Below are 24,174 nucleotides of genomic sequence, written 5' to 3' on the forward strand. Positions count from 1 at the left end.
AAAGAGGAGAAGAAAGAGGAGGAGGGGGAGAAGAAGAAGTAACCAAGAAGAAGGAGGAGAAGGAGGAGGAGGAGGAGGAGAAGGACTAGAAGGTCCTTGGCCTTCTCCTCCTCCTGCTGCTCCTCCTCCTCCTTCTCCTCCTTCTCTTCTTCTTCTTCTTTCTTTTCATTTTGCCCATTTCTTCTCCTCTTCTCCTCTTGTTGGAGCTAAATTACCTAATTATGTCTTTTTTGAGCTAAATGGGCTAATTATCCCATTTTAGAGGAAAACAAGCTAAGTACATAATATTCATGAGCTAACCAAGTTTCTTATGCCATTTTGAGCTTATTATGGCATTTTGGAGCTAAATGGGCTAATTATGTCATTGTTGGGGAAATTAAAGCAAGGATAATATGAAAGAGGAGAAGAAAGAGGAGGAGGGGGAGAAGAAGAAGTAATAAAGAAGAAGGAGGAGAAGGAGGAGGAGGAGGAGGAGGAGGAGAAGGACTAGAAGGTCCTTGGCCTTCTCCTCCTCCGCCTGCTCCTCCTCCTCCTTCTCCTCCTTCTCTTCTTCTTCTTCTTCTTCTTCTTTCTTTTCATTTTGCCTATTTATTCTCCTCTTCTCCTCTTGTTGGAGCTAAATTACCTAATTATGTATTTTTGGAGCTAAATGGGTTAATTATCCCATTTTAGAGGAAAACAAGCAAAGTATATAATATTCATGAGGTAACCAAGGTTCTTATGCCATTTTGAGCTTATTATGATATTTTGGAGCTAAATTTACTAATTATGTCATTTTTGGGTTAATTAAAGCAAGGATAATATGAAAGAGGAGAAGAAAGAGGAGTAGGAGGAGAAGACGAAGTAATCAAGAAGAAGGAGGAGAAGGAGGAGAAGGAGGAGGAGGAGATGGACTAGAAGGTCCTTGGCCTTCTCCTCCTCCTCCTGCTCCTCCTCCTCCTTCTCCTCCTTCTCTTATTCTTCTTCTTCTTCTTCTTCTTCTTTCTTTTCATTTTGCCTATTTCTTCTCCTCTTCTCCTCTTGTCGGAGCTAAATTACCTAATTATGTCTTTTTGAGCTAAATCGGCTAATTATCCCATTTTGGAGGAAAACAAGCTAAGTATATAATATTCATGAGCTAACCAAGGTTCTGATGCCATTTTGAGCTTATTATGGTATTTTGGAGCTAAATGGGCTAATTATGTTTTTGTTGGGGAAATTAAAGCAAGGATAATATGAAAGAGGAGAAGAAAGAGGAGGAGGAGGAGAAGAAGAAGTAATCAAGAAGAAGGAGGAGAAGGAGGAGGAGAAGGACTAGAAGATCCTTGGCCTTCTCCTCCCCCTCCTCCTCCTCCTCCTCCTTCTCCTTCTTCTCTTCTTCTTCTTCTTCTTTCTTTTCATTTTGCCTATTTATTCTCCTCTTATCCTCTTGTTGGAGCTAAATTACCTAATTATGTCTTTTTTGAGCTAAATGGGCTAATTATCCCATTTTAGAGGAAACAAGCTAAGTATATAATATTCATGAGCTAACCAAGGTTCTTATGCCATTTTGAGCTTATTATGGTATTGTGGAGCTAAATGGGATAATTATGTCATTGTTGGGTTAATTAAAGCAAGGATAATATGAAAGAGGAGAAGAAAGAGGAGGAGGAGGAGAAGAAGAAGAAATCAAGAAGAAGGAGGAGAAGGAGGAGAAGGAGGAGGAGGCGAAGGACTAGAAGGTCCTTGGCCTTCTACTCCTCCTCCTGCTCCTCCTCCTCCTTCTCCTCCTTCTCTTCTTCTTCTTCTTCTTCTTCTTCTTCTTCTTCTTTCTTTTCATTTTGCCTATTTCTTCTCCTCTTGTTGGACCTAAATTACCTAATTATGTCTTTTTGGAGCTAAATGCGTTAATTATCCCATTTTTGAGGCAAACAAGCAAAGTATATAATATTCATGAGCTAACCAAGGTTCTTATGCCTTTTTGAGCTTATTATGGTATTTTGGAGCTAAATGGGCTAATTATGTCATTGTTGGGTTAATAAAAGCAAGGATAATATGAAACAGGAGAAGAAAGAGAAGGAGGAGGAGAAGAAGAAGTAATCAAGAAGAATGAGGAGAAGGAGGAGAAGGAGGAGGAGGAGATGGAATAGAAGGTCCTTGGCCTTCTCCTCCTCCTACTGCTCCTCCTGCTCCTTCTCCTCCTTCTCTTCTTCTTCTTCTTCTTCTTCTTCTTTCTTTTCAGTTTGCCTATTTCTTCTCCTATTCTCCTCTTGTTGGAGCTAAATTACCTAATTATGTCTTTTTTGAGCTAAATGGGCTAATTATCCCATTTTAGAGGAAAACAAGCTAAGTATATAAAATTCATGAGCTAACCAAGGTTCTTATTCCATTTTGAGCTTATTATGGTATTTTGGAGCTAAATGGGCTAATTATGTCATTGTTGGGGAAATTAAAGCAAGGATAATATGAAATAGGAGAAGAAATAGGAGGAGGAGGAGAAGAAGTAGAAATCAAGAAGAAGGAGGAGAAGGAGGAGAAGGAGGAGGAGGAGAAGGAGGAGAAGGAGGAGGAGGAGAAGGAGGAGAAGGAGGAGGAGGAGAAGGACTAGAAGGTCCTTAGCCTTCTCCTCCTCCTCCTCCTCCTTCTCATTCTTCTATTCTTCTTCTTGTTCATCTTTCTTTTCATTTTGACTATTTCTTCTCCTCTTCTCCTCTTGTTGGAGCTAAATTACCTAATTATGTCTTTTTTGAGCTAAATGGGCTAATTATCCCATTTTAGTGGACAACAAGCTACGTATATAATATTAATGAGCTAACCAAGGTTCTTATGCCATTTTGAGCTTATTATGGTATTTTGGAGCTAGATGGGCTAATTATGTCATTGTTGGGGAAATTAAAGCAAGGATAATATGAAAGAGGAGAAGAAAGAGGAGGAGGAGGAGAAGAAGAAGAAATCAAGAAGGAGGAGAAGGAGGAGGAGGAGAAGGACTAGAATGTCCTTGGCCTTTTCCTCCTTCTCCTCCTCCTCCTGCTCCTCCTCCTCCTTCTCCTCTTTCTCCTTCTTCTCTTCTTCTTCTTCTTCTTTCTTTTCATTTTGCCTATTTCTTCTCCTCTTGTTGGAGCTAAATTACCTAATTATGTCTTCTTGGAGCTAAATGGGCTAATTATCTCATTTTAGAGGAAAACAAGCTAAGTTTGGAGGAGAAACTTACCGTAGTGGTCATCAAGGAGGAGAAACACTACGGTTGCTCGCGCCGGCTTCGTTTGGAGACGGTTGCCCTAGAGAAGGGTCGTGCAGATGCTGCTCGGGAGTTATTCTGCAGAAAAGATATTTTGCAATGTCTCAGTTAGCATGATGACACTCAATTATTCATACTAGTTTATAATGAAACTCACCGTGCCAATCAAAGAGAAGACGGGCATCGGCGGAGGGACTTGACCGCTCTTCTCGCACAGGCCCTGAAGAGTGGGTCATATTAGTTAGTATTGAAACAGACATTACACACATGATTTGGCTAATGTGAAAAAAACATACCACAAAAAGCTCTTACAGGGCCCGTTGACCCGCCTCATTCCGGGCCCTCTCCTCCTCAAGCAATCGTGCCGTGGTCTGGTCCCTCTCATCAAGAGCAGCCTGAAGAGCAGCCTGGCTTGCCAATCTCTCTTTCTCAAGAGCAGCCTGGTTTGCCGCTCTCTCTTTCTGAAGAGCAGCTTGAAACAACATTCCTCGTTACCACAGTAATGATCTATGGTGACACACATAATGAAATGGATGAAAGTGTTCTAAGTCCGTACAACTAACCTCGATGGCAAGTTCGACTAGCCGTGGACGACGCGTTATCTGAGGACAGCTGCTCGACTGGCGCGCCTTGATCTCCGAAAGAGTGAGTGGACAACGAATTATCCCGCCACCAGATATCATCACAAGTTCTGGATCCAATGGTTCCTGGCTAGGGTTAAAGTCATCCCCTTTCATAGCCTTCCTCGTGTCCCTGTATGCCACGAGCTTCTGGTGGGATGATATGTTGGTGAGGTTATTGGGATCATGCAGGTCAGACTCAGAGAATGCCTTCGCCTTCTTGTACGAGGCAGTATGGGCCATGCCATAAAGGTCGTACAAGTGTGGCCTCTCAGTCTTATTGTGATGCGCCTAAAAGAGAGGAACAAAATATTAGCATCAAGAATGAATTGCATGAATCATGAAGCAAATCACATACCCAGTTTCGTCCAAACTGAAGTAAGTTGGCGCTGCCTTGATGGTGTGGCACACCAACCATTTGGCTACGCCGATCCTTCATATTCTCGTGGACGGCTCGCCAACTGCCTGTGCACCACTCATCAACCAACGCCTCCAAAAAATCCATCTTATCCGCACACCATCTCGGGGGCACCTGTAAGTTATTAGAAAGAATTTTCAGTGCTATGCCTATGAATGAAATCAAGAAAACTACGTAGAAGGACTTAAGAATAGGTAATTACCTTCATGTATTGCTCCTTCTTCAGAAACTTTCCGCGGCAATCCTTCTTCTGCTTCTTAATACCACGCGTGGCGTAGTAATCTCGAATAGCCTGCGGCCGAGCCTCGTGGCGCAAGTTCTGTAGTAACCGCCTACACTCGGCCTCGAGAACCCTGGCCTCCTCCTCCTCATATCCATCCTCACACCTATAGAAGGTCTGCAATCAAACGTGAAAACACCGATTAGTACAATAATTAGCTATATTATTAATTTTAGATTCTCTAAAAGGATAATTTACCCAAAAGCTCTTGATCACCATCTCGGCCCTAGTGTGGCACAAGACACCATCTATAATATCCTCCCGCGGGACCTGCGCAGCCTGGTAGCGCTCCCAGGTAAATCCTAGTGTAGGAACCTGACCCTCACCAGGCAACGTGACAAACCCTGGGAAATTTGTCCGGCAAAGCACACCAAGGACGGAGTTCGGCCTGCGGACTCCAAGAGGGTGTACCCATCCCCTGCAGTATGATAAGGTCAACGCATTAGATATTTGAACAAACTTGAAGGCAAAAGCTAAAAAAAGGGTAAATGTACTTACCTATCTCCTTCAGGTTTAATCACCGGCCTCTGCTCGCGGGTAGCCGGGGCGACCGGGAGACGTGTACTACCACGCTTGTACACGATGGCCCCATCCACCTGCACATCGCCCTCACTATCCGTAAGCTCATCCCCGCAATCCCCGCCCCCTGAGCCACCCGGACCCTCGGTCCAATCCGGGAACTCGGTACGATCCGGCCAGGTCTCCCATCCGGGCCTCTCCACGTCGGGTGAAGCCTCCGGAACCGTAGTCTCCTCCGGCTGTTCCTGGGCCGAATGCACTGCGACCCGAGGCTGCTCCTGGAACGGAGTCTCATGGGACGAATGCCTGTCAACACCAGGCTCCTGGACCGGAGTCCCCGTAGCCTCGTCCACAAATGGCTCGACCATACTAGTCCTATGCTCGGGTGAATGAGCTGGTGGTGGTGTCGAGGACAGCTCAACAGTCCTCCTGGATCTTCCGCGACCACCACCTCTCCCTGTACCCTTCCCCTTCTTCCCTACCCGACCAACACCTCTCCCAGTGGGTAATGCTGCCGACGAAGAAGAACCCACGGGTGGTGTCGACAGACTGTCTGCCAAGGCTCTATGGAGAGATAGGGGTGGAAGGGAAGTACCACCCCTCGTGTGGGGCGCCTGGGAAGAACCCGTCGAGCGCTCTGGACGAGCGCCCAACATCTTTCCACACCTGGTGACCTGCCATGATAAAGATTAAAAGAAATTAGTACAACATAAAAAAATTGAATAACTGACATGAATAATAATATGTACATGAATAATAAAGATTAAAAAATATATAATTTAAGTTGTGAATCTTACAAACTAATAATCATCATCAATAAATGCATCATCATCATTACTATCACGCATGTCTTCATGAATGACGTGCTCGTCGGGTTCAACGGCGTGAAGTTGTGAAAGGCCTTCCTTTAATCGTTGAAGCATTGATAGGTCATCCGCATCAGTAACCTCTATGAGTTCCAGGTCTTCTGGTTCCGGCTCAGGGATGGAGTCGGATTCATTGTCGCTGTCTACTTCCATGATCTTGGGTGAAGCACGGCGGTTCTTGAAATGTTTCTTGGAAAGACGTGTTTCTTGGAAGAATTCTCCATCATATGTGTCTAGGTTAATGTGAGGTTCATAATCCTGTTCATTTGGGAGAGGTGGTCTGACATGTGGCGGCACTTCATAAACAACATACCAACCTTCCAGATTCTTATCCGTTTGGCATGCCCACGGTAGATAGAAAACGTGGGTCGCCTGTTGAGCCGTAATATAGACATCAGGAACATCTAAATGGTTGTTTGGATTGATTTCGACTAGTCCTATATGTTCATGAGTCCTTCTAGTCTTTTTCGGCTGGAACCAATAACATTTGAAGACTACGACGTTAGGTGGGTTTTCACCATAGAATTGAAGTTCATAAATTGCTTAAACTCTTCCATAATACTCGATAACACCTTCGCCGATAGCAGAGACACCACAATTTGTAGATTTCCGGTCGGGCATAGATAGCTCTTTGCCAAAGGTACGAAAGAGATACCCGTTGATGTTGTATTTCTCAAATGAACGGACCTTATAGTCAAAACCATTAGCGACTTGTCTCAATTCGGCGTCCTTAGTCTCTGAATTAGCCTACAAGTTTAATACGAAACGGTTGTTGCATTAGCCGCAAGTTAGACCAAGAATGAAATGGTCCATTATTGATAATTACCGTTTGTTTGAACCAAGAGATGAAACCGGGATAGCCGCCACCTGTCTTTGACAGAAGCTCATACTCTTCGACGGAATCATTTTTTATCACCGCTCCATCCGAGAATTTGACGACGTAACCGCTGTTTGAAATATCCGGGAATAAGAGGAGTTCAAATGAATTAGAAGTTACGGGAAAATGTGACGAGAACTCACTCGATGTACGGCCGCACTTCTGTTAGGTTGTTGAAGATATACAACGAAATGTTCCGCCATTCTTCCACATCCAACGTTATTGGTTTCGAAGCACCGGCTGGTGCGAGCTTCCCTTTGAATAGGCTGAGGTCGGACCCACCTTTTTTAGGGTCTGCATCATTGTGCCGAGGCTTCGGATTATGCAAATGATCATTTTTGGCTTTGTAGTGTGCTGTCACAAAGTTTGCCACCTCCTCAGTAATGAATGCCTCAGCCATCGATGCTTCAATTCTATGCTTATTTTTACATTTAGCTCGAAGGGTCTTCTGCATCCTCTCACTTGCATATCACCAACGATCTTGCACGGGCCCACCCAATCTTGCCTCGGTCGGTAGATGTAAAATCGAATGCTGCATTGGATTAAAGAAGCCCGATGGAAAGATCTTCTCTAACTTGCACAACAACTCCGGTGCAAACTCCTCCATGTCTTCTACCACGCTAGGCGACAATTCTTTCGCACAAAGAACACGGAAGAAATAGCTCAGCTCCGCCAGTACCAGCCATTCATCCTTAGGAATAAAGCCACGTAACATCACCGGCATTAGCCGCTCTAGCCATATGTGCCAATCAAGACTCTTGAGACCAAAGATTTTTAATTGTTCAAGACTCGCTCCCCTCTTTAGATTCGCTGCATACCCATTGGGGAAAATCAAGTGCATTTTGACCCAAAAGACAATTTCCCTCATAGCAGGCCTTCCAAGATTGAACCAGGCCTTTGGCTTCGACCACTTCTGCTTTCCTTTCCCTTCTCGCATGTTTTGTAACGGTCTATGACATAGTGTCTCTTCGTCGACTCTAGCCTTAATATTATCCTTTGTCTTCCCATCTATGTCGAACAATCTACCAAAAATAGCCTCTCCGATATTCTTTTCAGTGTGCATCATGTCGATATTGTGTGGAAGAAGGAGGTCTTTGAAGTAAGGCAGATCCCAGAAGCATGGCTTGTGAGTCCAGGCGTGTTTTGAATTATACCCCTTGAAATACCCTGGACGCTCTGGATCAGGATCGAGGGCGTTTAAGTGATCCAAGATCTGTTGGCCTGTGAACGCAGGTGGTGCCAAGTTTTTGACAACTTTACCTTTGGTAAAGTTCTTCTTGTCTTTTCTGAACTGATGGTCAGGATCCAGGAACTGTCTATGCAAGTCAAAGCAAGAATACTTCCGACCCTCCTGCAACCAATGAAACTGAAGAGATGCCTTGCATTGGGGACACGGGAACCATCCATGCACACACCATCCAGAGAATAGCGCATACGCTCGCAAGTCATGCATAGAGTACATGTACCACATATGCATTTTGAAGTTTTCTTTTCTAGCGGCATCGTATATCTTGACCCCATTTTCCCAAGCTTCTTCCAATTCATCCTTAAGCGGTTGCAGGTACACATTCATATTCTTCCACGGATAATTAGGCCCTGGAATTATCAACGTCAGAAATATGTTCTTTCTTTGCATAATCTGCCCGGGGGGGAGACCGAGTGGAATGACAAATACAGGCCAACAACTTTATTGGCTTGCCATCATGCTGAAGGGATTAAAACCATCGATGGCGGCGCAGACTCGAGGATTCCTTGGATCTGCCGCTTTATCCTGATGCAATCCATCGAAATGTTTCCACGCTTCCCCATCCGATGTGTGTACCATCATCTTATTCCCATCCGCATCTAGTTCGGTTCTTTTGCCCAATTTGTGCCATGTCATCTGTCTGGCTGTCTCTTCGACCATGAAAAGACGTTGAAGTCTTGGTACGATTGGCATATACCAAAGAACACTAACTGCGATTTTGGTCTGCCTCTTATCACCCATACCGTTGTCTACCACAAGATACGTGCAAGACTCCCAATTGGGACAATAGTCCAAGTGTGCATACTCCTTCCTAAATAAGACACATCCTTTCTCAGATGCATCTATCTTCTCATAGGGCATCTTAAGTACACGAAGTATTTTGTCCGACCGGTACAGGTTTGCAGGCATGACATGGACTTTGCGTAGGAAACGTCCAAATAGTGTCATCATCGCGTCATAGCATTCTCTTCCCAAGTTGAACTGAGCTTCAGAGCCATTACTTGTGCAATTGCATCCAGCTGACAGAGCTCAGTGTGCTCATGGAGAGGACGTTTTGAATACTCCAACATTTCATAAAAGGCCTTTGCAGATTCCTCCATCTCATCTTCCGAATCCCGAGCATCATCAAAGTTTTGCACCATGTCTTCGATCCCGGTACCATGCTCGTCCGTGCGACGACGGACCACCTCAACTCTTGTGCGTTGTATAGACTCATCATGAAATGTCCACACCGTATAATTAGGCTTAAAACCCCTCCTCTGCAGGTGTTTAATCATTACAGCCTCTGTCGTCTTTTTATAGTTGCCTCATCCAGGACAGGGCAATAGTTTCTTTCCTGGCCATTTGCGAATGCGGCTTTCACAAATTCCTTTGTTTTTACAAACCATTCTTTCATCATCTCTTTCTGACTAGGGTGACCGTATACATCCACGCACGATCACTCATCTTGCATAGCTACTAAAGACAGAAGAAATATATTTATATATAATTTAGCATTTATATTCATCGGTTAATCACGTTCGCCATTTTTGTTACGTCCAGGCAACCTACACGCTAATAGGTAAAGATAGGTCCTAATCCCACCCGAGTATGTGTAGATTGGGTTCGTATTCTCATGCTCTGCTCCAGATCCAACGCAAAATTTCGGCAGCACATCCCCGCTGTTCTCCTGATACACGTCTCCGGAATAAACAGAGAGGATGTGCATCCAGAGAACAATAGGGAGGCACCGACGAAATTCCGCATCGGATCGAGAGCTCAGCATACGGGAAAACGAACCTAATCTACACATAATCGGGCTGTCCATGGATAATGTTGGACAATTCGAAAGGATGGCGGTTATAAATATGCAAAGACATGCATATTTATAGATGTCGCCCTTTCGAACAGGAGATGCATACTGGTCACGCATACTGATAAATTAACTGAATTACCTAAATCTAGAAAGTTTCATCCAGAAACCGAGCCATAGTAAATGAAGGGGCGGGGAGGAGATGAAATTAGTACTGACCCACAAATGCACGGGCGGAGCTCGTACAACGCACGGGCAGGTCTTCGCACATCACACCTCACAGCGACGAGACAACTATCACATGTAAATCCACCCGATCAACACAAATATTCCAGTTATGTCATTTTAGAGGAAAACAAGCTAAGTATATAATATTCATGAGCTAACCAAGTTTCTTATGCCATTTTGAGGTTATTATGGCATTTTGGAGCTAAATGGGCTAATTATGTCATTGTTGGGGAAATTAAAGCAAGGATATATATGAGAGAGGAGAAAAAAGAGGAGGAGGAGGAGAAGAAGTAGAAATCAAGAAGAAGGAGGAGAAGGAGGAGAAGGAGGAGGAGGAGAAGGACTAGAAGGTCCTTGGCCTTCTCCTCCTCCTCCCCCTCCTTCTCCTTCTTCTCTTCTTCTTCTTCTTCTTTCTTTTCATTTTGCCTATTTCTTCGCCTCTTCTCCTCTTGTTGGAGCTAAATTACCTAATTATGTCTTTTTGGAGTTAAATGGGCTAATTATCCCATTTTAGAGGAAAACAAGCTAAGTATATAATATTCACGAGCTAACCAAGGTTCTTATGCCATTTTGAGTTTATTATGCTATTTTGGAGCTAAATGGGCTAATTATGGCATTGTTGCGTTAATTAAAGGAAGGATAATATGAAAGAGGAGAATAAAGAGGAGGAGGAGGAGAAGAAGAAGAAATCAAGAAGAAGGAGGAGAAGGAGGAGGAAGAGAAGGACTAGAAGGTCCTTGGCCTTCTCCTCCTCCTCCTTCTCCTTCTTCTCTTCTTCTTCTTCTTCTTCTTCTTTCTTTCTTTCCATTTTGCCTATTTCTTCTCCTCTTCTCCTCTTGTTGGAGCTAAATTACCTAGTTATGTCTTTTTGGAGCTAAATGGGCTAATTATCCCATTTTAGAGGAAAACAAGCTAAGTATATAATATTCATGAGCTAACCAAGGTTCTTATGCCATTTTGAGCTTACTATGGTATTTTGGAGCTAAATGGGCTAATTATGTCATTGTTGGGTTAATTAAAGCAAGGATAATATGAAAGAGAAGAAGAAAGAGGAGGAGGAGGAGAAGAAGAAGAAATCAAGAAGAAGGAGGAGAAGGAGGAGAAGGAGGAGGAGGAGAAGGACTAGAAGGTCCTTGGCCTTCTCCTCCTCCACCTCCTCCTCCTCCTCCTCCTTCTCCTTCTTCTCTTCTTTTCCTTCTTCTTATTTTTTTTCTTCTCCTTTCTCCTTCTTCTTCTTCTTTCTCCTTCTTCTACTTCTCCTTCTTCTTTCTTCTCCTTCCCTTCCTTTTTCTTCTTCTTCTTCTTCTTCTTCTTCTTCTTCATCTTCTTCTCCTTCCCTTCCTTTTCCTTCTGCTTCTTCTTCTTCTTCGTTCTTCTCGTTCCCTTCCTTTTCCTTTTAACCCCCCCTGTTCGTGCGCCAGCACAACATAAGCCCCCCTTTTTGCCTGGCTACCTTTAAACCCGCCAGTTGTGCTAAGGATGTTGCTAATGCCCCCCTTTGAGTTGATTAGCTCTACATTAAGCAAATAATAGCACCGACTAGTCTAATTATTTTCTGAAATGACAAAATTGCCCTCCCTCATCTAGTATAAGTCACACGAGCTGGGCAGAAGCTGCTCCCGTTCTCTGCTCGTTCCCCTCCCTGACCTAGCCGCCCCAAGCGCTGCTGCGCCTCGCCTCCGCCGTAGCTGCCCCAGCCACCGCATCTGCCCCAGCCGCCCCATCTGCATTGCTGCTCCAAGGTAAGGCAAGCCTCTTCCCTTCCCTAGCCGCCCCATTGCTGCTACACCAACAAAGTCTCCTTCCCTTCCTTTTTCTTCTTCTCCTTTCTCCTTCTTCTTCTTCTTCTTTCTCCTTCTTCTTCTTCTCCTTCTTCTTTCTTCTCCTTCCCTTCCTTTTCCTTCTTCTTCTTCTTCTTCTTCTTCTTCTTCTTCTTCTTCTCCTTCCCTTCCTTTTCCTTCTTCTTCTTCTTCTTCTTCTTTCTTCTCCTTCCCTTACGTTTCCTTCTTCTTCTTTTCCTTCTTCTTCTTATTTTTTTTCTTCTCCTTTCTCCTTCTTCTTCTTCTCCTTTCCGCTTCTTCTTCTTCTCCTTTCTGCTTCTTCTTCTTCTCCTTTCTCCTTCTTCTTCTTCTCCTTTTCTCCTTTACTAAACAGGAAACTAACCTAACTAAAACTAAACTAGAACTGAACCTAAACTAAACTAATTTAACAACCTAACTAACTAGCCTAACTAACCTAATAAACTAAAAAACTAACCTAACTAATTTAACATAAATAAAAATAAGGAAAAAAAAATGGGGGGACTCACCGTCGGGGGCGGCGGGGCGGCGAGGAGGACGGGTGCGACGGGGCAGTGGGGCGTCGCCGGGGGCAGTGCGGCGGCGGGGGGCAGTGGTGGCGGCGGGGGGCACTGGTGGCGGCGGTGGGGTGCTGTGCGGCGGCAGGGGGCAGTGGTGGCGACGGTGGGGGGCGGTGATGGCGGCTGTGGGGGGCAAGTGAGGGGGCGGCGCAGGGGGTGGCGCAGGGGTCGGCGTAGGGGGCAGCAGAGGGGTGGCCGGCCGCCGGTTGTGCAGGAGGGAGGCGCGCACGACGGTTTGAAGGAGAGACAGAGCGGGGAGTGGGGAAGTGGAGCGGGGGGGGGGGGGTAGGGGATAACGGCCGTTAGCTTTGCCGTCTGCCCCCGGACGGCAAAGGGCCCAACGGCAGATGGCAAAGGCCAGGCTGACGGCAAAGAGCCCGTCCGTTGGACCTAGCCAGGCCCAAGGTCTAGTGGGACCCATCTGCCCTCTTTGCCGTCTGCCCTAGGTCTCTTGGTCGTCCGCAAGCAGTCGGCAAAGCCCTGGCACATGGCATATAATCATTTTACCATCACTGAGCCCTTTACCGTCTGCTTTAGGTCAGCTGACCGCAAAGAGGGTCTTTGCCATCACCCAGCAGACGGCAAAGAACTGGCTAATGTTAAATTACTGTTTTCCAGTAGTGATTTTCTCGTGATGCTTGGGTTTTAAATCAAAAAACAAAAAACTTCTCCTTCTCTCTAGACTCATATCCTTGATCGAAATATTTGCCCAATGACCATGCCATGTGTATAAATATTATTTGGGCCAAAAAGCTTTTATTTAATTTAAGATTTCAAAACCCCTCAATTGAGGTTTGTACTACAAGTCCTCAAATTAGGGAATATTTTTCCCCAATATTTTATTTGCATACTATTATGAAAAAAAACTTCCCCAAAACACAAATTTACTATTTGAAAAGTTATTTTACTTATTTAAATACCTTTTTCTGAGGCCAAAAATGGTCTGATATGACGGAAAATTTTATTATGCGTAAAAAATATTTGAGAAATTTCTGGAAACTCAGTGGACATATATTCTCCATATATAAGAGTTTCAACACGTGGTAATGTTCAAAATATTGGACAAAGCCCTCCAAAACCCTTTATCCTCATTTCAAGTATTTGAAATATTTCTATAAGAAATATTCTCAAATAATTCCAGCAAAAATCTTGCATGTCACACATGCTATAAGTGATGATCGTGCTAAGTTTCATCTCCATCTCAATTGTGTTGACCTACCAACATATTCCAAAACCTCTATGTCGAGAACCAAATTTCTAGAATTATGAATTTTTCATTACAAAGTTGATCCAAATAATCCCAAACTTTCTTTGAATGCTCTAATGTCCAAATGATGCCACCACACCAAGTTGTGTATTAGGCAGAATAAAATTATATGAATTAATCTAGGAAAAACAATTTCTACCCATTTCTATGGTTTATCAAGTTTACTTTGGCAACTTTCATCAAAGAATCTCAAATTTGGTGATGAGGACCATTTGGTATTACCATTTACGCCAGGTATATCTTAGGGCCATTTGATACCCCTAGATTCCCAAGGAGAGCATCAAACACATTCATCCATCAACTTTTAAAGGTAGAGTTGACCCAAAAATATTCCCCTTGCCTCCAACTTTTTACCATGGTATGTTGTAACCTTGATGAACCTCTACTAACTTTCTATGGAATGTGCTCAATTAGGTGACTGGTGACTCCCTCACTTTCCCTCTCTTTTCACCTTGGTAACACTTTCCCTCCCCCTCACTTTCACTTGTGTACTAATGGTTGCCCCCAGAATCTCCCAGGACCTCTCTTTCATGCTAATGCATTTAACCACAACCAAACATGGCAAGCACCTTGATAACCCACAAGTGTAGTTCATCGTTTGTAGCCTTTTTTTCATAAGTAAGAGTGTCGAACCCAACGAGGAGATAAAGGTAGACTAATATTATCTCAAGTTCTATGAACCACCGATACAACTCTACGCATGCGAACACTTACTTTACCTAGAACAAGTATGAAACTACTAATGTGAAAGAAACAAGAAGTACTTACTAGGTGTAATAGATGGGTTTGCATGGTAATAAAGAACGTGGAAATAAAAGTTAGTTCTTAGTTTAATAAAAGAACAAGAAAATAAATTGTTAAGTAGAAAGCTTTTTTGTGTAAAGCAAGAGAAAGATTGTCCATAGGAAGTTGAATATAACATGATAGATACTTATCATATGCAATGAGGGAGAGGCATACGCTAACACACTTTCTATACTTGGATCATATGAACTCATGATTGGACCTCTAGAAAGCATCCGCAACTACTAGAAATCATGAAGGTAAACCTAACCATAGCATTAAACATGAAGTACTCTTTACTCCATACGCACACAACTCCCTTATTCGGGTGTAAGCTTTTATCACTCTAGCCACCCACTATAAGCGAACCATAAACATATTGCAAACCCTCCAGCGTTAATCCTGCTCATGCGCGCCTCACGGAAGGCACCTTAGGACAGCAACATATCAACACACAACTCATATCCATATCATGATGTCAAAACTAACCCGCAGGACAAAAGAAATCTAATCAAAACAACATAGGATAGCCACACATCATTTGATAATAATATATAACATTAAGGACCATGTTCAAGCCAACTTATAGTGGAGAGAAGAGGTTTTACACCACTTCATAGAGGAGGAGAGAGTTCGTGGTGACAGCGGCGAAGTTGTTGGTGTAGATCGTTGTCGGTGCACTAGAGACTGGGGTCTCCTGTGCCTCAGACTTGTGCATGGGTGCCGGCAACACCCTCGGCGACACCCGAAGATAACCCTCGGCGACACCCGGAGATATACATGAAGAAGGACCTATGGGAAGATAACCCGGGCTTGCCAAGGTCACACCCCTCCAAGAGTGTGAAGAGCCAGCCCAGGCTACTAGGCCCCGGCAATCTCTCCTTGCGGGGAAGACCCACAAGGCCCCGACAAGCCCTCCTTGTCGGGAAGACTCGCAAGGCCACGACAAGCCCACCTTGTTGGGAAGACGTCCAATGCCCCAGCAAGCCCTCCTTGCTGGAAAGACGGTTTAGGCCGCAAGCATGGACGCCAGGCCGGCAGGCTCCCTTCGTACGCCAGGTGTCCCTCTTGTCACAGTGCCACCTACTGCCACCGCTCCGGCGCATTCCTCATGCGCCAGCCCAAAGCCCAGGTGTCAATACTCCTGGGTACGTGTTGATATCACCTTGATGCAGGTCAGGGGGCCTGACAAGGCATTTACTGCCCATGACACTACAGTAGATAGATAGAGGTGAACCATGTTCACTATGCAACTCGTGAACCCACTTCGGAGTACTGTTGGTGACCCCTTTGTCTATAAAAGGAGGCCCAAAGCTCAATTCTAGTGGTTTTACCTTTTGGGGTTTAGACTCTTTGATCACCAAACGAAAGGCAATTACTATAGAAAGTAACCCTACATTAAGCACCCAATACAACAAACAAAGCAGGAGTATGGTTTTACGCACCAAGCGGCTCGAACGTGGATAAAAGACCTTGCCGGTGCTCTCGCTAGTTCGGCTCTTGGCGCCACCTCTCTCCCTCGGCCGAACAATCAAGGGATCCTTGGAGGTTCCCATAGGTGTCTTTTCCTCACATCTTTGGAGCGACAGGTAGGGGAACTGCTCACAGCTATTTCTTGAATTCGAGGGAGCTCTGCACCAGATCTTTGGAAGTTGGGCACACCACCGCAGTTCCCCACAGCGGGACGCGGCGGTGGTCACTCCACTTTGCTATGGCCTCCTACAGCTTGCGCGTGCGCGCCAGACCAAGGAGGCGGGGACCCCGAGTTCAATGAAATCAGGCTGATGCGCCACTCCAAGACAGTGTGTTGCCATCGCGGGTGTGCGTTGGGGCTTCGGCGAGGCCTCCGACAAATACTTCGGCGGACGCACCTCTGCGGAGTGATGCATAGCTGTCGAGGATGCGCCAACTGGTCCCGAAGCCCCGGCACGCGCTCCAATGGAAATGCTTTCCCTTGTGGAAGAGTCGCGTCGCCGCCAAAGATGCACTCGGGGGCTCCGCCCGCACGGCCTGGCAAAATATAAAAAGGAGTTATACTCCCGCAACCCCTTTCCTATACGATAGTCAAGCATTATCGGCACTAACCTTGCCGGTGGGGGGGGGTGGGGGGGGGGTTGCCGGGAGAGTGTAACATCTGGTTTGCCGGGGATCTGATGCCCCGGCAAAAGATCCAGACATCACGGGAAGAAGTGTCGTGGCATAACAGATAAGTGATAGAAATTCTAGATGAAAGTTTCGAGTAGATAGGTTGATTCTTTTCTAGAAATCCGAATCTTTGTTTGAGAAACCTATGCACAGATGGAATCTTGTCAGGATTAGTGGACCTTGGCTCTGTTTCGAACTCGTTCAACGACCTGAATGGATATAGAGCACCTTCACACTGTTTCGAACTTGCTCAAGAGACCAAGCGGCTACGCAGCGCCTTATTTCGCCTCGAGCCGCGCTCGACGATCTAACGGTTGCACTAATATCTGGCCTTGATAGGGTGACCACTCACGCCAGGGAAGCCCTCTCATCGTCCCACGCCACTCCCCGACACTCTCAGCCTCCAAGACAGCTCAAAATGCGCGTGCTCGCTCCGTCCAGAGCATCTGAACCGGGCTGGAGCTCCCTCAGGTCCCCCTTGCGTAAATGCTTCTTCCCGAGCCCCCGCTGACCCCTTTCGCTCTCCCCCTCGAAATCACCTCCCGAGCCACCCTAGGGAACTTCCCGTTCCTTCTTCCTCCTCCCTGCTGCCTCTAATGCCGCCTCAGCGCAGCTAGAATTCAAGAAAGCTTAGGCTTCCCCACATTCCCTAGCCGCTCCAGAGTCTTCACCTCACCGCCGCAAGGCCCCCCCTGCGACTACATTCCTCCCACAGACGTAGGGCGTTCGTAGCCAAGGATGGTCGGAAACCTGCTCCATGCCCCCCTCAATCGACACTTCCAAAACCCTCCCGTGGAGGTGCCGAGCGCCAACATGGGAACAACGAAGCCTCCCGAGCCCATCGGTGAGCCGAGCGATGCAGGGATGGGGTACCCGCGTGTTCTCTTCTAGGCTCCCCTACCTCTCCCTTGTTCTAGCGGGAGGTGGGAGAAAGACCTGCCAGGCGGCGTCCTCATGTAAGAGGCTAGCCAGACGGGCCCGCAATTTGAGTGCACATGGGTTTCGACTGCCCTGCCTCCCCGATGATAAAGCCTATTCCACGGAATGCGCCTCGAGCGTGGCCCTTCACACGCGCTGCTGAGCTGTTGGGCTGGTCGTGTAACACCCAAGATGCAATCCTATCCTTATTTTGGCACGAGGGCCTCGACAGTGACAGAAGCGCATCTCGTCGTCTTACAAGAATGGATATCATTACAAGTACATGAATGGAAAATATAAGTATATGGAATTGGCTTTCACTCGTCACAAGCTACCGCGTGAACAACACAGTACAACAATATATTCAAACACCAAGTAGAAGAGCAGTGTCCAAATATGGACGAAATCAATTGATAAAAGAACGACGTCCATCCTTGCTGTCCCAAGCCGCCATCCTGGAACCCATCCTAGACCGATGATGAAGAAGAAGAAGGAAAAACCAAATAGAAAAATCATCGCACTCACGTCAAAGTATCACTTTACCTGTACCTACAACTGTTGTTGCAGTAATCCGTGAGCCACGGCGACTCAACAATCTAGTTTCCAAAGTTATCAAGACTAGCAAAGCTAAAGGGGTGAGGTATGGTTAAGTGGTGAGGCAGCCACAAGCAAGAAAGCATTTATTTGAGAGGCTAACTTACGAGTACAAGAATAAAATGGGGATGATCTCCGCATAAACAGACGTGAACTAATGATGACTAAATGAATGATCCTAAACACCTTCATACATGAGACATAACCCCACCATGTTCTCTTTGGGATGAAGAAGTCACGAGAAGAGACAATCACAATTATGCACAAAGTTGGCATATTTTAATTAAGTTTTACTTAAAGTTATCTAGAACCGGATGTTAAACCAAGTTTCCAAGTTTTCCACATAACTGCACGCACGACTTCTCGAAAGATTTAACCCTACTCGGGTGCTCCAACTACTCCATCACAAACGACCACACGCTGCATCAAAAACCTCAACGACGGAATACCCGTTATCTGCTCGGATTCCTAGTGGAAAACCTCAACCTTGAGATAGCCCAAAGTATCATCAGAATCCCTCAAGTCCGCCTGACGTGTCGATGAGCCCGATGGGAGCCGCATATCTCGTTCTCAGGACACGACGGATTGTCCAAACTTCCGGTAGGCCAATCACAGATTTGCCCCTCGTAGCCACCGACGGTTGTCACGTTGGACCAACACTCATGAGGAGCACTGGCCCGAGGTTTGATTAATTATCCATGGGGGTCGACTGGTCCCTATGAAGTTCTTCAGTTATTAGGCAAATGTAGTACCAATGTTGGGCCTTGCTAGAGGCTACTTCTTGAGCTTGCGTTGGTTTTCCCTTGAAGAGGAAAGGGTGCTGCAGCAAAGCAGATAAGTATTTCCCTCAGTTTCTTGAGAACCAAGGTATAAATCCAGTAGGACGAACATGGAAGGCCCCAATCATAGTACCTACACAAACAATCAAACACTTGCACCCAACGCTAAAAAGGGGTTGTCAATCCCTTCAGAGTTATTTGCAAGGATGATATCTGATAGAGATAGATATAAAAGATTGCGGAAACAAAAGTAAATAAACTGCAACAACATATTTTTGGTATTTTTGGTTTATAGATCTGAAAGTATAATATGGAAAATAGACCCGGGGGCCATAGGTTTCAAAAGAGGCTTCTCTCATAAAGGAAAACTGTACGGTGGGTGAACAAATTATTGTCGAGCAATTGATAGAAAAACAAATAATTATGAAGATATCCAAGGCAATGATTATGCATATAGGCATCACGTCCGTGTCAAGTAGACTGAAACGATTCTACATCTACTACTATTACTCCACACATCGACCGACTCATGCCTCCATATAGAGTATTAAGTTCATGAAGAACACAGTAACGCATTAAGTAAGATGTCAAGATGTAGAGGGAGAAACTCAAGCAATATGATGAAAACCCCATCTTTTTATCCTCGATGGCAACAATACAATACATGCCTCGCTACCCCTACTATGTGACTGGGTAATTGCACTTCAAGATTGAACCCAAAACTAAGCACTTCTGCCATTGCAAGAATTACCAATCTAGTTGGCCAAACCGAACGAATAACTCGAAGACACTTGCTAAGACATGAAATCATGCATATTCGAATTCAGAAGAGATTCAAGTAATATTCACAGATAATCTGAACATAAACTCACAATTCATAGGATCTTGACAAACACACTGCAAAAGAGTATTACATCGAATAGATCTCCATGAAGATCATGAAGAACGTGGTATTGAACATCAAAGAGATAGAAGAAGCCATCTAGCTACTAGCTATGGACCCGTAGGTCTGTGGTCAACCACTCACGCATCATCGGAGGCAAATGGAGTTGATGTATAAGCCCTCCGTGATCAATTCCCTCTCCGACAGATTGCCGAAAAAGGATCCCAGATTGGGTATCACGGGAACAGAGGCTCTCATTGGCGGAAAAGAATTTTCATGGCTCCCTTTAGCGATGGGGGAATATTTTGGAATTTATAAGCCGAGGAATAGGGTTAGAAGACCTGCAGGGGACCCACAAATGAAGGGGGCGCACCCAACTAGGGCGCGCCCTGCAGGCTTGTGTCCTCCCGACAGGTGTGCTGCCCCCTACTCCAAGTCTTCTGGGTTTCTTCTGGTCCAAGAAAAATCATTCCGAAGATTTTTTTTCCGTTTGGACTGCATTTAATATTCCTTATCTGCAATACCCAAAAACATGGAAAAAACAGAAAGTCGCACTTGGGTCTAGATTAATACGTTAGTCCCAAAAATAATATAAAGCGTCGTATTAATGCATATAAAACATCCAAAACAAATAATATAATAGCATGGAACAATCAAAAATTATAGATACGTTGGCGATGTATCAAGCATCCCGAGCTTAATTTCTGCTCGTCCTCGAGTAGGTAAATCGTAAAAATAAATTTTTTGGTGTGGAATGCTACCTAACATATTTATCCATGTAATAGTTTCTATTATGGCATGAATATTTAGATCCATAAGATTCAGAACAAAAGTCTAATATTGACATAAAAATAATAATACTTCAAGCATACTAATAAGGCAATTGCTTCCTTTCGAAATAACATGGTCTTAGAAAGTTATCCTTACAAAATCATATGGTTTTATCTATGCTCCATCTTCACCACACAAAGTATGTAAATCATGCACATCCCCAATGAAAATCAAGCAATTGTTTCTCACTTTTTATGTTCTCAAACCTTCTCAATTCTCACACAGTACATGAGCGTGAGCCATGGATATAGCACTATAGGTGGAATGAAGTACGGTGGAGGTTGCAAAAAAGGAGAAGATAGTCTCACATCAACTAGGCATATCAACGGGCTATGGAGATGCCCATCAATAGATATCAATGTGAGTGAGTAGGTATTGCCATGCAACAAATGCACTAGAGCTATAAGTGTATGAAAGCTCAAAAAGGAAAATAAAAGGTTGTGAAAAAGATGTAATTCCACTAGTTATATGAAAGTGAAAAAATAGGACACTCTCTACGAAGAACATGGTACTACCTTGAAGCACAAGTGTGGAAAGAGATATTAGCATTGTCCCTTCTGTCTTTCTCTCATTTTTTTGGTGGGCTTCTTTGGCCTCTTTTATTTTTTTATGGGCTTCCCTCGCCTCTTTTATTTTTTGTAAAGTTGGAGACTCGTCCCAACTTGTGAGGGAATCATAGGTTCCATCATCCTTTTCTCACACGAGACAATACTCTAATAATGCAAATCATCACACTTTATTTACTTACAACTCAAAGATTACAACTTGAAATCTAGAAACAAATATGACTCTATAAGCAGTATGGAATTGATGGTCGTGTCATAAAAATGGGACGGTGGTGTTGCATGACAATATATCTCGGAATGGCTATGAAACCATAATAGGTACATATGGTGGTTGTTTTGAGGAAAACATATGGTGGCTGTTTTGAGGAAGGTGAGTTTAATGTACACACAAAAGTTGCGTGGTATTAGAGAGGCTAGCAAAGGTGGAAGGGTGAGAGTGCCTATAATCCATCAACTCAACATTAGTAATAAAGAACTCACATACTTATTGCAAAAGCCTATTAGTTATCGAAGCAAAGTATTTGATGCATGCTCCTAGGGAAAGGGTTGGTAGGTGTTAACCATCGCGCGATCCCGACCTCCACACAAAGGTTGAGAATCATTAATCAAATCATGCTACGACTTCATCACATAACGATTCACCATACGTGCATGCTACGGGAATCACAAGCTTTAACACAAGTATTTCTTCTAATTCACAATTACTTACCACCATCACTTTCATATTACCTCCTCATATCTCAAAACTATATGCAATGAATCAAACTTCTCATCATATTCAATGCACTTTATATGAAAGTTTTTAATATATCCCTCTTGGGTGCCCATTATATTAGGACTAAATTCATACCCTAAACCAATTACCATGTTGTTTAAAGAAATCTCAAAATAATATAAGTGAGGTAGGAGAGTTTAATAATTTCTATAAAAAACACCGCCGTGATGTGAAATATATAAGGGAAGCACTACAGCGACATTGCCTAGCTCAAAAGATATAAGTGAAGCACAAAGAATATTCTAATAAATTCATGATTCAACGTGTCGCTTTCAAAAGATGTGTGCAGAAAGGATGATTGTGGCAAACTAAAAATTAAAGACTCATATCATACTAGATGCTCCAAGCAAAACACATATGATGTGTTGAATAAAAATATAGCCTCAAGTAAATTTATCGATGGGAAGAAGACGATAGACGGGAAGCCTTCTGGGGCATCCCGAAGCTTAGGCTCTTTGGTGTAACACCGTGGTTTTCGCTCCTCTTTTTTTTCCTTTGCGGGATTTGACTCCCGTCTTTTTACTCGGTGTTATCGGATTTCTCTAGCTCTTGGGTATGTGAAGATGGTCATCTAGCCTTGCCTTCGTATTCAACAAGAAGTTTTCTCCAGTCCAACCTTGCCACCATACCTTCTGAGTTATCAGAAGGGAAACCCTAAACCTTCCAGTTACAAAGGAACCCCATCTTCCTTTGATCTTTTGACTCCCAAACTTTTCCGAGTGATCATCTTTCATCTTTAAACCCTGGATATGCAAAAATATTGCCAAGTCATTTGCAATATTTTTCATTTATAATGAATCCTTTTTCTGCGAGTTGAAGGAATTAAATCCAGGAAAATATCTATCCATCTCCAAAGTCCATGAAAACTTGTGGGGATATTCTTTGTGATCATATTGAGATCCCATAAAATATTGGCCATTAGAAAATGGGGAAAATTGCATTTTTCCTATTTAAAGCCAATATTGCATTTTGGGCAGTTTCTAGACAAACTACCGTTTTAATAGCCAGGAAAAATCCCAAATAATTTGTGGAGATTCTCCTATCCATATATTTCCCATTCCCATCAATATCCCAAGTTTCATAGTTGAAATTTTGATCACAACATCCCTTTGCAAATTCTGTCCAGATTTCCTGTTTGCAAAGGAAATGCTTGATTCCTTGATCTCCTTGAGCTGAAATTTTTCATGGTGGTTAATGCTACTGCGACAACAGACCTTCCCTGACAACGGCGCTAGGAATCCTGCTGCTACGGGCTACGCCTATAGGGACTTCCTTGGCAAATATGCAAAGGATTTCCCTGCGGCCTTGGAGCGTTGCGTTGGTGTTCCCTTGAAGAGGAAAGGGTGATGTAGCACAGCGGCGGTAAATATTTCCCTCAGTTTTCAGAACGAAGGTATAGATCGAGTGGGAGGATCGCGTCAAGTCACAAGTACATGCACAAACACAAAGAGTTTGCACCCAACACTATGAAGGGGTTGCCAATCCCTTATAGATTGTTTGGAAAGGAAGAACAGAAAGCAAAAAGTAAACAAAGCAAAGTAGAAGTGAAAGTGGAGACGATAGTTGTGAATAGACCCGGGGGACGTAGTGTTCACTAGTGGCTTCTCTCATGAAAGCAAGTAGACGGTGGGTGAACTAATTACTGTCGAGCAATTGATAGAACCGCGCAAAGTCGTGATGTTATCTATGGCAATGATTGTATCTATAGGCATCACGTCCAAAACAAGTAGACCGATACTTTCTGCACCTACTACTATTACTCCACACGTCGACCGCTATCCAGCATGCATCTAGTGTATTAAGTCCAAAAGAACAGAGTAACGCCATAAGCAAGATGACATGATGTAGATGAACAATTTCAAATTTATGATGAAAGCCCATCTTGTTACCCTTGAGGGAAACAACACGATGCGTGCCTTGCCGCCCCTTCTGTCACTGGGAAAGGTCAACACATGGTATGAACAGAAAACCAAGCACTTCTCCCATTGCAAGAATCATAGATCTAGTTGGCCAAACAAAACCCAAGACTCGGAGAGACTTACAAGGATATCAAATCATGCATATAAGAAATCAGCAAAGACTCAAATATAATTCATAGATAATCCAATCACAAATCCGCAATTCATCGGATATCGACAAACACACCGCCAAAGAGGATTACATCGGATAGATCTCCGTGAAGATCATGGAGAACTTTGTATTGAAGATCCAAGAGAGAGAATAATCCATCTA

Source organism: Hordeum vulgare, chromosome 5H (genome assembly GCF_904849725.1).
Source record: "Hordeum vulgare subsp. vulgare chromosome 5H, MorexV3_pseudomolecules_assembly, whole genome shotgun sequence".
Classification (NCBI taxonomy): Eukaryota; Viridiplantae; Streptophyta; class Magnoliopsida; order Poales; family Poaceae; genus Hordeum; species Hordeum vulgare.